The following is a 13,912-nucleotide window of genomic DNA, read 5'->3' as shown; positions in this document are numbered from 1 at the left end:
TTCATCCTTTGTGTTCATTGTCTTTATGTTATCCTAAAACCAACCATGTTTCTTTATCAATTTGTGCGTCTATTGTACGATTGTGTTTAAATTCTACAGTCGAGCATTTCTTTACGTGGTATCAGGGCTAGATAATCATTGAAGAAACCTACGTCCTTAATCGAAAGGCCCGTCTCTAGAAATATGTACAATAGAGGAAAGATGACATCAAACACTTTCACATCAACTCAATCTCCAAAGAAACTTATGTTGAGAATGGGATAGGATGGGTTTCATAGCCTACTTCAAAAGTGGGGTAGGTTTCGACACGGGTGGAGATACCTATGTATCCTAGAGAAACAAGATCTTATCCTATCACAGAAGAGGAGTTGCAGTTGATAATGGCTCATAGAGCCAAGATGATCGAAGAGCTTGACAGAAGAATAACACATTGACAACTGCTACTCAATGAAGGTATATATGATTTTTTCTGTTCAGGCGTTGTGCATAAATTTGATGATGTTGTAGGGTGATCGAGACCTCTATCAAGGATGGATCCCCCTGTTGGAAAAAGAGATTCAAAGTATGTTTTCTTCTTTCAAATTCTTCCATCTACTCTGGTGCAAGATACATGAGTTTCTACTTTTGTCCGTTTTTTCTCTTTTACTTCTACTCCTTTGTAACATTTTGGTAAAGCTCATAAAAAAGATAAGAGTTCAATTTGCTGATCATGGAAAATGTCATTTTGAAGATGAAGTTTTATATGTTAACGCATGTAGAGGGATAATAATAAAAATATGGTAATTCTCCTTCCACTTTTTCTTTTTTGAATTATGCTCCTAAAAGGCGGAATGAGTTTGGCGTTTCCTTTCAATGCATTCCACATCTTGATTATTATTTCAATTTTTGTAATTAAATCAACAAAATCAATTTAATATATCCGCATCTACATCATTTATACCTCAATTTTAAAATCCACCCATCCCACCCACTTTTTCAGTTGCTTCTTCATTACTATTTATACCATTTATCTTTCTCTTTCAAACACCATGTGCCACACTAGGAGGTTGTTCAAGCATATGTACAACCTTTAGGACCCCTACACTTTCACTTTTAGGTGGTGCGCACATATCTATAGGGAAGGTTTATGCTCCATCTTACACACATTCGGGATATTCACAATATGGGACACCTACCCAAGCTTACCCATGTGTGGATCAGTTGATACCACAATTTGTTAACCATGGCAATTCTTAGTGGACCATCTGGTTATGCTATTGGGCCTCAATCAACAATTGCGCAAGGTTTGAGAGTCCTTGTGCCTTCTCCATAGGCACTTGTGGGTTGCTCTCAGTCTATTTCTACATATCCACCCTATCCCCTTTCCTATCCCTACTATCTCCCTTCTTTCTAGACACCTCACAGTTCTTGGTTCTCATCAACCAAGCATATTTTTACTAACAAGACTCATTTTAATGGGTCTAACTATACTACTAGGTCAAATTTGATGAGATGATTCTTGGGATCTTGTGTAAGAGTTGGAATCCCAACTAGATCCGTGGCTTGTTTCACTAGAGGTTGCTCGCTCATGGAAGGCGAGAAATATCCTCCCTATAGTTTAGTTGATGGAAGGTCTACTCCTTGAATTTTACTCATAGCTATAGTATTTTAACCCCAGCATTAGAGTGGCAGGAGAATACTCGATTATTTGTTATGCAGCTTGGGATAGGACTCATTGCATAAACCTTGACCATGAGCTTCAAAATTGTAAAATCATTGACCAAGATGATCTTAAGATCAAGCTGGTTGAGTATCGATGACTTCTCATTGAATTCTTCACTACAGGGCCTGTAAGTTTCCTTGTGATCAAGTTACTTTGTTCTTGAACGAGTTGCCTTAGAAAATACTCTCTTTTGGTGAGGCAAGTGATCTCACAACGTGCTATGGCTACGTTCTATAAATTTGAGTGTTAGTTACTGCATTATGCTTGGTTGTTTGACCTGTTTTGGAGCCTCCTAATTGCTGCATTTGCTGTTGAGAAGATTGCCCTGCTGTCCAACCTCTTCTTGGCCTATTTTCAGCTTGTGTTTGCAGCAGTGCAGACCCAGACTACATCAGATAGACCTTCAGCTGTCGCCCAGCTCTGTACTACTGTATTTGACTAGTGCACTCCTTCAGGTGGTACATTTCTGTGGTTATCAGTTCGAGACCTCTAGACTGCTGCATTTTGGTTTCTAGTTTGTCGCCCTTCCATTTTCAGCATCATTTCAGCTCCCATTGGCATTTACAATCCTCCGGATCCGTCTCTGGTGGATGTCACTCTTTGACTGCTCTCTCAACCTACTCCCATGAGAGTCATTGGCTGTTGGAAAGTTTTGCCTTTGAGCATCTTGTGCACCTTTCATTCATTTACTTAAGAGTTCTCTCTGCTCTATTTGTGTATTTGTGTCTTTACATCTTTGTTTGAGTTATTGTGGTTTAGTTGTGTTTGTACATTTTGTGTTTTCTCCACACAAACCCTACCATATCCTCACAAGGGGATGATGAGGAGGGTGAGTTATAGGATTCAAATACATAAGAGGAGCAAGAGACTTCATTGTAGTTAGATTTTTATATTCTCTAATGGTTCTAGACTCTCATGTAGAAGTTTGGATTCATTATTTTCTAAAGACCATTTAGGATGGCCTTATGAGATCATAGAGATATTTGCAAGGACAACAAGCTACATGTTGATTCACTTAGTATAAACTATACACATGATTATGGAGGATAGAGAGCCTACTTTAGTTGAAGAGGCTTTGAAAGAGGATACTTCGCATCATACCATGTAGGATGAGCTTGATTCTATTAAGTAGAATCACATTTAATATGTGTTAGCTTTATCCTCGTTTGTGAACACACATTATTGCATGTAAAAGTGCGTGTTGTAATGGGCCATAGGAACCCTTCCAAGAATTTTAAAAGGAAAATTTTTATTATCTTAGTTCAATTTTTTTTTATTCCCCCTCTCTCCCCGCCGACAGTAGTCGGGGGAGGGGGAGAGAGAGTGGGAGTGGTGGATGATGGGGGGAGACATGCAATCTCCAGGTGGAGGGTGACCATGCCACCTATCTCCTCCTCTCCCCTATATGAGGGGAGGACTTCTCCCCTCCCCGGGCAAGAGAAGAGAGGAAACTACGCCCCTCCATGCACGTTACCCCCCCCCCCCCCCCCTTCGTTCGGTGACGCGCACTCCTCTCCCCTGGTCTTCATCCATAATCGTCAGTCGCCGCCAAGGCCTCCGAATGCTATCTCTACGTTTCCGCTGCACGGTAGCTGTGGGCAGACTCGCCGTGCTGCCACCCAAGGGACGACTTAACCCCCCTTCGTCATTCCGAAACGGGCCCTGGGCCCTCTGACCTTAGTCACACCCCCCCTCCCCCCCCCTTGACTATTTCGTTGCGGAACCCTCCCCGGGACCTCCAAACCAACCGTCTCCCCTCCGTGAGCACCACCCTGATGACCGTGAAGAAAAAGGGAGAAGGAGAGGCGGGCCCTCTCAAAAACGCCGCCTTGGGAGAAGGGGAGGATAAGACGTAGAAGAAGGAGAGGATAAGGAGTAGGAGGAGAGGATAAGAAGTAGAAGAAGGAGAGGATAAGAAGAGAAAGAAGGTGAGAGAGAGAGAAGAGAAGGAAGAGGAAGAGAGAAGGAGAAGGTGAGAAGGAGTGGAAGAAAGAAGTGAGAAAAGGAGGAGGAGGTGGAAGAGCAAGGAGGGAGAGAGAGAAGAGGAGGAGTGAAGTAGGAGTAAAGGAGGAGTAAAGAGAGAGTAGGAGGAGGAGAGGATAGGAAGAAGAAGAAGGAGAGGATAAGAAGTAGGAGGAGAGGAGTAGAAGGAGAGGATAAGAAGTAGGAGGAAAGAAAAAGGAGGGAGAGAAGAGGAAAGAAGAAGCGGGTAGAGAAGAAGGAGGTAGAAGAGCAAGAAGGAGGGAGAGAGAGAAGAGGAGTGAAGGAGGAGGGAGGAAAAGAAGGTAGAGGAAGAGGGAAGTAGAGGGAGAGTAGTAGAAGAAGAAAAGGAGTAGGAGAGAGGTAGGAGAAGAGAAAGAATAGGGAGAGAAGGAGGAGAGGAGAAGAAGAAAGGAAAGAAGAGAGGTAGAGGAAGAAGAAGAAGAGGTAGAGGAAGAGAGGTGAGAAGAGGTAGAGGAAGGAAAAGAGGAAGGAGCAGAAGGAGAAGTGGGAGAAGGACAAGAAGAGAGGTAGAGGAAGAAGAGAGAGAAAGGGGGTAACCGCTACGAGTCACCCAAACCACTCTCCTCGCAACAAGCCACATCCGGTGGTCTTCCCAATCGATCATGTCTAACCAAAACCGTTAAGGTCCGGACTGCCCAATCTCCGCGAGGCGAATGGCTCCAAAGAAGAAAGTCGTGGGAAGCATAGGCGCCTAAGCCACCGGTAATGCTGGAGGGACAAGCGGAACGACCAATGCAGCACACACGAATCAAGCCCAAGTTCCAAGCATTAAAAAAGTTAATTTAGGACTTAGTTCTCATGGAAGGATTAATGTCGTGCATAAGGTTTTGTTTATACTAAGAACTAAGTTGCATGCAACAGTAGGGTTGAATTCGCATAAGATTTTACTCACATAAAATGATAAGGTTATCGCCTTACCTCACATGAAATGATAGCTTCTACACACATAAAATGATAGGGATATCGCCTTATTTCACATAAAATGATAGCTTTTTAACCAGTTCAGTGCATGAATAGACATTTGGAATTCACGTTTCGTAATCATGGTTACAAGAAACACATGAAATGTCAATTTCTGTTTATAAGATACACTTGCATCGTTAGACAAAACCCTAGGATTTTCATAGATGCAAGTCACATATGATCCGGTGCATTAGAAATAAGTACTCATTGCCAGGAATAAAGAGAGATAAAAGCCGTTTAGGGGGTACATCTACACTAAATGCACAACGTGCTTAATGGTTGGGAAATCCTGCATAGAACCGCACTAAGAGAATTGGAAGGGTTGCTTGCATCTAAACCATATCTTGGAAGTTTAAATGAGGAATCATTTGTTGCCATGGGTGTTAACTGAACTTGGCTGGAATTAGAGATTAAAAGACCCTTGGTTGGGTTGCGAATAAGGCATGTCCATTGCCTTGACTGACCAGCTAGTGCTTGAGTTAGGGACTAAGATACCCTAAGAAAAGTACAAGTCAACTTACCAAGACTAGTTGCTCTTGTTAAAATTATTGGGATTTCGCCAAGTCGCGGAAAGACTCAAGATCGTGTGTTGGGCATTCGGGAAAAAGGAGTCACACCTTAGCAGCCGGTCGCACAAACGACCTCTGAAATGTTCGTGCTTGTACTTAGATACATTATTTGATTTCTTTGCTCAAGGAACTAATTCAAGGAAAACACTTAATGCTTCAGGTTGAAAGCCTGGAGGGAGAGGCAGGAACAGTTACCTCTGACTGTCTGCCTGGCCCTATCCAAGGGGATTGTTAGCCGTGCCCGGTATATGGACCTAACCCGCCGCACGAGGTCTTTCCATGGGTACTGCTTGGAGCAGGAGGACGCTTGGGTGCCAGAGGAGGCTTTGGTTGTAAATCCCTTGCCTTCGGATCCCGCGCAAGGGACCGACGTGACTCGAGATGGAATCTCGAGGCCTGTGTACTAGTCAATGGGCGGAACTTGGAGCAGCAATCCTGTAGATTGCTGGGCTAGCCTTCGGGCGTTATATTGGATGTACTCCAGGATCCTTTTTTTATAAGGAGCAGTTATTAAAGAAAAAGGAACTTGCTTGGCATTGTTTTTGTGTCAATGCCTAAGTTACGTGAAGGAACCCGTGATTAATTTGTTTAATTAAGGAAGTTGATTTTGCATGTCAAAACGTAATGTATTAGGTAATTAGATAACTAAAGCAAAATTGAGGAAAGTGCGGTGGACGTGACTTAGGTCCGTCCTACAGAAGGGTGGTCTCGGTTAGTTGGGAACTTTTCTCAAATGATGAGATGATAAGACAATGAGGACCTAGAGACTTGCCGGTAGGAAAGGAACCCTGACCTCAGGTTGATCCCAAGTGGGAATGGCTGGACACTTCCGCTCAGGGCAAACTCGAGAAGACCTAGATCGCAACCCCTGTGTCATGCCCTGCGAGTGCTAGGCGGAGCCTTTTAGACCCTCCTCCCGATGGGCTGCTAAGACGTGTCCCGCAATTGGACAAACGGGCACGTTACACGTATTTAGGTGTGAACACCTTTTACATCACTTAGAATTAAATTATGGTAAAAGGTATAGGTGGATACCTTAGCCTATATATTTAAGCCCTATCACTTGCACTTACATTCTATATATCTCATCTATAATTATCAATCTATCTTTCAATTTGTGTGTACTTACAAGAACTCTCTCTCTCTCTCTCTCTTAGGCCGATTTTGTCTCATATGCCTGACAGGATGCTAACGCTTGATGCGTGATGGGATGCTGTGACGCGAATAACGCCTGACATGAGTGACGCCTAACGCTTGATGCCTGACGTGACTAATGTGGACTTTAGCCTTAGTGGACGTTACTCTCTCTCTGCCCAACTGGATGCTGGCGTGAGGACGACAGCGTGAGGACGCTGACGTGGATGACTGCGCGATTGGACGCCGGTGTGAGACGGGTGCTGACGTGTCTGGCGGGAGCTCCGACGGCACTGACATGAGTGTTGACATGAAGGCGTTGCTCTGCAGGGGCACGTCTCTGGGCAGAGAAATAGTCACTGTCCTGCAGAGTCACGTCTCTGCACAAGGAGACTCTGGTCAATGCAAGCACACTGAATGGCTGTCCTAAACTGCGAGATGGCAGAGACTACTGATAAAGAAACCAATGGACATGAGACCGAACTTGATACACAACCAATCGGGCCACCCAACCATAGGAGGGACTGCATTAGAAGGGCGGTACAAGACCCCCACTAAGGACGAAAAGTTCTACTATAGACAAGATAGAAGGAGAGCTTGTGAAAATGCCACTCCCACAAGTGGCAAGTGATGGACAAAGATGCAAAGGCTGATTGCAACATATGGTTTGGATGACATGAAAGCCCTCATAAGAGCTGAGATTGCAGCAATATGTATGCCAATGTTTGACAAGGTGACAAGTGACATGAATCCGATGCATGAAACATGGGGAAAGGAATTGAATGCTTAAATGGATGCAAACCTGAAAGTGTGCATGAGGGTGTGGCAAGATGCAGAAAAAAGTCATGAATAAAATGGACACAAAGCAAAAAGATGTATACGGAAAATTGCAAGAGACATTCAGGGAGGAACTAAGTGATGTTGTAGAAGCAAATAGAAAATCATGCTCTAATGGCTGGGATGATGCAAAATATAATGAAATCAAGGCTGACTTTCAAATGGATATGATAGATAACTTGAGCAAGGTAAGGGACGCTTGGAAAGTAGATATGGATGCATTGAAATCTGATACAAATGCACGCATAGCAGCCAAGGACATGGAGATTGGTGAACTCAAAAGGCAGTTAGAGTCATGTAAGAATGAATTAGTGACATACAAGTCAATGATGGATGCACAAACAACAATGCTAGATGTACCAGAATTAAAGAAAGAGGTGGAAAGTTTAAAAAAAGACATGCACACGTGAGTGAATGTGGTAGAGGAAGCTCAAAAGAAAGTAGAAAATGTTCAGCAAACAGTGAATGAAAATTTACAATGGATCGAGGTAGTCAAAAGAAACAAAGGGGTGCCTTAGAACAAAGTAGAAATGATGAATGCAACACTAGAGGAGGAAGCAAAGAGAAAACTCTGTGCATTGCGTGTACGTGTGGTGGGATGGGCTAAAAAAGGAAACCCCCAAGAGGATGCTAAAACACACTGTGCTAAGATGGGTGCAGATGAGACATGCATTATGGATGCTTGGAGGATAGGTGATCCAAATGGCCAAAGAGGTCAAATCCTCATGCTGAAATTTGGGGACATGGATGGCAAAAGGGCCTTCTTATGAAAAAGAAAGGCTTTGAAGGTTGAAATGATTTACCTCAATGAGGATCTTACACCCGCATAGTTAGAGCACAAAAGGGCTTGCATGCCAAAAGTGCTGGAGGCACGTAAAGAAGGCAAGTATGTTGTGTATAGAGATGGCAGAGTAATCATAGCAGAATGGAGGTCACAATGATGATACAAGGCCTATGAGACGTTAAAGATGTCTCTTTGGAATTGTAGTGGTTCAATGAGACTCAATGCAGGTTATTTTGAGAACACTTTTTGTGGGATAGATATGGCTATGTATACAGAGACAACATCAGTGTACAAATTCTAGATTATCGGATGTTGTGGGATACAAATGGGAGAGCATATACAGATCTCAACCCTATAGACCAGGAGGAACCAGAGGGTTAAGAGTGGTGGCTATTCTTTATCGCGAGAGCCTCAAAGACATGATTCACGCGGTGTCATGAGATGTGCATGCTAAATACATGTGGGTAAGGCTAAGGATAGGGCACTCGAGGGATCTATATGTTGGGGTATGCTACTTCCTACCTGCCTCTTCAACATTTGCTACTGGGGAGGGATCACCATTTGAACTACTTCATGAAGATATTACGAGATATACAAGTATTGGGGACATACTACTAGTGGGAGACTTTAATACTCGAGCAGGAAGTGAGCAGTCTGCCTTTCATGATACTGAACATGAAATGTTTAAGGAATTGGCATTGGATGAACTAGGGCTTGTCAGGACAAGATAAGACATTGACATCATATGGATCCCATCTACTAGCTTTGGGAAGTGCTCATGGATTGGCTATATTCAATGGTCTATTAAGATGGCTGGGAGTGGATACTTTCACTTGTTGGAACATAAAAAAGGGGGCTAGTGTGGTGGACTATGTAATGGGCTCGCCAACGTTAATTCCAAAAATTAAGGATTTTAAGATATCTGATAAGCCGTTCAGTATAGCGGCCGACCATGCGATCCTAAAATTTACTCTAGCATGTAGTCAGAGACAAGAAACATACACACAGCCACACACATTCCCGCATTATGAATTTCTAGAGCAAACGTCGCACATCTATAGTGATGCAGTACGAGAGGGCTTAAGTCAGCTAGACCAACATAAACCATTGGAAGATGCACTAGATCTCTAGTGAAGATTCTACATGTTGCAGCTTCAGAGGCATTCCCATGTAAGATGGGCCCTACTGCAATACATAGTTGTACTGCCCCTCAAAATGCTTAGTATGATGATGAGTGGAGACAGTAGACTAGGACCCGCCTACAGAGGGATATTACACTAGGGACATGCACACATAAGCAGGCACGGAATGTCTTTCGCCGTCTTGTGCGAATAAAGAAGAGAGATTATTTAGCCAAACTAGAGTGAGAGATGTATTAGCTCTTTTTGAGCAGAGACAACAAGAGGGCATGGAGGAAATTTCACAGGAGACAACTCCCAATCAAGTTGACATCACCTATTGTTTGGCATGAACATGCTAGGGCACTATACGATGTTTCATTACAAGAGTAGATACCCTGTCCATCAAACTCTAGGCCAACACAGTGCGGTTTCTTGACGGAAAAGATGGTGAGATATGCCATTTGGAGGTTGAAGAATAGGAGAGCACATGATCAAGATGGCCTTGTGGTAGAGCATTTTGCACATGCATGTTATGCATTGACCCCTATCTTGGGGAATCTCTTCAATAGAGCCGTATGTGAGGGGTTTCCAGTAAGTTGGTGTGACCACACAATAGTTTCAATTTTTAAGAGTGGAGATCCATTGGTCTCTAACAACTACCACACTATTATGATTGGCCATATGCTAGCAAAGATATATGCCTCTATTGTGGAGCATGAGTTGAGTTGGTGGGCTGAAACAAAGAAAATATGGTCTATAGGACAAGCTGGTTTCCGCCATGGATACAATACGCTAGACCATATATTCACGCTAAGGGCCTTGATTGAGGAGGGACGATCATGGAGGCAAAGAATCTACTATTGTTTTGTGGACCTCCGCAAAGCCTTTGATACTGTGCCACGTGCAAGACTCATGCAAAGGTTGCGAGCCATTGGGGTCCCAGAGGATATGGAGTGGTGTATTTATGCATTGTATGAAACTGTGATAGGGAGAGTACGAGTGCCTGGAGGCACAATAGACTCAGTCTCTAGTATGGTGGGTGTATAGCAATGCTCTCCCCTCTCTCCTTTGCTGTTTGGACTATAGATTGGACTATAGATTGACGAGATTTCCGAATACATGCAAAGATGGGGTGGTATGGGAGCTAGCTTGGCTGGGATACTGATACCAATTTTGTTATATGCTGATGATATGGTGCTTATGTCAAATTCACCAAAGGGACTACAACGGCATCTGGATGCATTGCATGTGTTCTATGAAGATAAAGGTTTCAAGGTTAATCTCGGAAAGACTAAAATCATGGTCTTTAACACCTCAACAACTTGGGTGACACGCTCAGAGCGTTACTTTATGTATGACGGCCAGCTTGTGGAAATGGTTAGACAATATGTTTACCTCAGGGTCACTTTCAAGGGGCCACAGTTTTCATGGAAAGAGACTTCAGAGGCTAGGCTTGCACGGGCATATGCACCTTTGGGTACTCTAGAGCGGCAGTGTGCATACAGTTTCAAGAGCCGCGTACCAAATTGTGGTATTTTGACACTTTAGTTAAGCCCACACTACTCTATGGGGCAGCCATTTGGGGCCCAAGCCTTTATCATACTAGACGGAGAACCTTTGGACAAGTTCAAAGCCAAGCTTGTTGCCAAGGGTTTTGCATAGAAGCCTAGCTTGGATTGTTAACGTTTACCTTTGACAACTTGTATATCAACCATTAGGATGCCTAGGGTACTAGATGTATGTTAAGGAGACCTTGAATGATGATCTTTAGGAGGGGATTCATGTTGAGAAGCCAATAACTTTTGTATCCTTGGACTAGAGGATTAGGTTTACTATTGTAGAAGGCTCTCTATATCTTAAATCAAGCACTCCAAGCTTGGTATCAATGGATAGAGATGCTTCTTTTTGACCATGGATTTTGGTGCTCAGATTATGCCCCCAACCTCTATGTAAGATTATTAGATAGTTGGTGGCCTTTGTTATTCTTTATGTAGATGACCTGATCATTTTTGGAAGCCATAGCGAGCACATTGCGTATAGTAGAGAGATGTTGAGCATGGAGAGATGATCTTGGTCTCCTTTATGTTTTCCTTGGGCTAGTGGTATTTCAGACACCCACTAGCATTTTCATGTCACAAAACAGTTGTGTGGCTAAGTTGTTGACAGCATTTGGTATGACTGCTTTGCACTTTCAGGCTGATTTTGTGCCCAATGGGCCTAGAGTCCAATTTGTCTTGGCACATCTGACATGTAGTAACAAATGTCACTAGGTATAGATTCTCGATTGGGTCATCGATTTGGCTCATTCACACCTTACTAAGATATTTCTTATGCATTCGCCATCTATAGACCTCTTCAGCCTCATTCACACCTTACTAAGATATTTCTTATGTTGGATGAGATTGAATTTCCATAGCCATAGTAGGACAATTCTTCACGGTGATAGCTAGAGCTGCTTTGTGAGTGCATTTGGTATGGGGAGTTGTAGTGGATTTTGCTATCCAACAACAAACAATGTAGTATATATCTTTACAAAGGCTCTTTCATTGCCTGTGCTTCTTCGTCATATGTCCCTTGCAAGCACCATTAAGGATCCGAGAGGGAGTATTAGTGGTTAGGGTCATCTCATGGTTGGGAGTCTTGCATTGAGTTTGTGAGGGACATTAGGAGCTCTAATCAGCTCTACTTGTTTTGGTCACTTTTATTCATTTTGTTCTTTATCCCTATTTCTAGGCCCTGCCTATCTTTTTCGGCTCAAAATGCTGTCCTAGAGGATGTGATCACTAACTAAGAGGAGTTTAGGTTAGTCTTGCCTATTTATAGACCTCCCTTGCCAGTTGGTTGATATCAATTTAGTCATTGACTTCTATCTCCTGCATTCTCTTTCCCAATGCTCTCATTGTAGCTACAACTTGCAGCATATGCAAGGGCTCAACTTTGTATATAGCTTTCTTTCCTTATTCAAGGGAGTTTCTCTTCTTACCTTCAATTTTTCTCAATATTTCGATGCATCCTCTTCCAATGCAACTCTTTTAGCAATAGCAAAGCTCCTAATGTCTCTAGATGTGCCCTAGCAAGAGCTGGAGGTATCCAAGCTAAAGCAATAATGAATCAAGCATCAATAAAAAGAAGAACTCGAGAGAGCCATTTGTGTACCAATAAAGATGAAAAATGAAGAGAATTGTGTGCTTCAAGGAGCAAATGTGTGGAGACTCCACTTAGCCCTTGATGAACTTGAGGCTAAACCTAGCTAAGCTATAGGACTCCCCTTTTAGTTGGTCAATATCACTCCGGTTATTGACCACCTTTTGTCTCCAGACCTTCTCTCTCCCAGTGCCATCATTGTAGGTATGCCCTATAGCATGTGCAAGGATTCAATCTTGTATCATCTTCCTTTCATGATTCAGCTGAGTTTCTCTTCTTACATTTGGTGTTACTCATCTTGCTCAAGTGCATCCTCTTCTATTCTCACTCTCACAATGACTTGTATGAGACAGCAATGCTTTTATCGCTTTGGAAGCATCCCAGCATTAGTTGTAGGCATCCAACGTAGAGCAAGAACAAACCAAGAATAAAGAAAAAGAAAAAATATTGAGAGCCATTTGCACGTCCATAAAAGATGAAAAACAAAGAGAATGTTTTTATTTGAAGAGCAAATGTGTAGAGATTGAATAATACCTCCAGTTAGCCCATCACAAATACAAGGATAAATCCAACCAAGCTACATCTATCCAAAGCAATGAGCCAATTGCAACCTGCTTTGAAAACTATCAAAGCTAGTGCAATCCATGTACCACCAAAGTAGCAAGTGTAGAAATTAGCTTTTCTCCATTGCACCCAACCAAAGCGACCAAAAGTAAGAAGACCTTCAATCCCTCAGCAACCAACTCGAGGAAGCTAATGATTGCTGAAACCTTTATAACTATTTCTGAAGCTAATGATTTCCATTTCTGAAGTTAATGATTGCTCATCCTTTATAACTATTTTCAGTTTCCCTAGGCTCCTCATCCCTCTCCTTGAAACCTCACATATCCTAGAAAAGGATTGCCTACCTTGGCTCTTCTTTTCTACCAATGTTGGAATAGGCCCACCAACAATGGTGTGATTGTCTCTGTGTGCACTTCTAATTATTGCCTAGAATTTTTTAAAGTTATGAATTAGAGTTGTGCTCACATCCCTTGCTTGTGAGCACTCCTCTATAATGGCAAAAATCTTTTTACCAATGCCTCCTTAGCCATGCCTTTCTCTCAAAGTCTTGGCCTATACCTCCTCCCCCACCATTTTAACCCCCAATTCTTTGTTTGTGCTTAGTACTCTTTAAGGCTGCAATAAAATAAATTAAACCAAAGAGGAAAAAAAAGAAACTAGTAGTGAAAGAAGAGAAAAAGCACACCAATGCACCTAGGGTCTGTAAGTTAGTGATTCCTCATAACATTGGTTGGCTTGCTAAGCCCCTAACTCCTCTTGAGCATATACTCCAAGGCACATTAAGGGTAGGACACTTATAGCTTGCTTGGCAGACATGACCCCTTGGACTCACCACACATCTCTTAGATTATACACCCATTGTGTCCTCAAGTGTGGGACATATGTATGGGTATTTGTCACCATTTAAAAGTAATTAACAATAAAGATAGCAACCAAATTAGGGAGTTTTATGCCAAGGTGTTAATGAATTCTTTTACAATTTAAGTTAAGGATGGACAACTTATCTTTAATTCACTTTTGGTTGTTTGTATAAGTTGTCCAACTTGTTGGATTTTGTATGTGACTGTACCTTTTTATTTGGATGAACTGA

The 13,912-nt window shown here is 42.6% G+C and overlaps 1 protein-coding gene across 5 annotated transcripts in view; it reads left to right on the top strand.

Annotated features, from left to right (window-relative positions):
- The window catches only part of LOC148021714 (ureide permease 1-like), an 84,356-nt gene that overhangs the window by 51,720 nt on the left and 18,724 nt on the right, over positions 1 to 13,912 (top strand). The window lies entirely within an intron of this gene.

The sequence above is a fragment of the Lygodium microphyllum genome, chromosome 17 (assembly GCF_053477565.2).
Source record: "Lygodium microphyllum isolate KBCC chromosome 17, Lygodium_microphyllum_v1.1.10, whole genome shotgun sequence".
In the NCBI taxonomy this organism is placed as follows: domain Eukaryota; kingdom Viridiplantae; phylum Streptophyta; class Polypodiopsida; order Schizaeales; family Lygodiaceae; genus Lygodium; species Lygodium microphyllum.
This window is presented reverse-complemented; position numbering and strand designations above follow the sequence as displayed.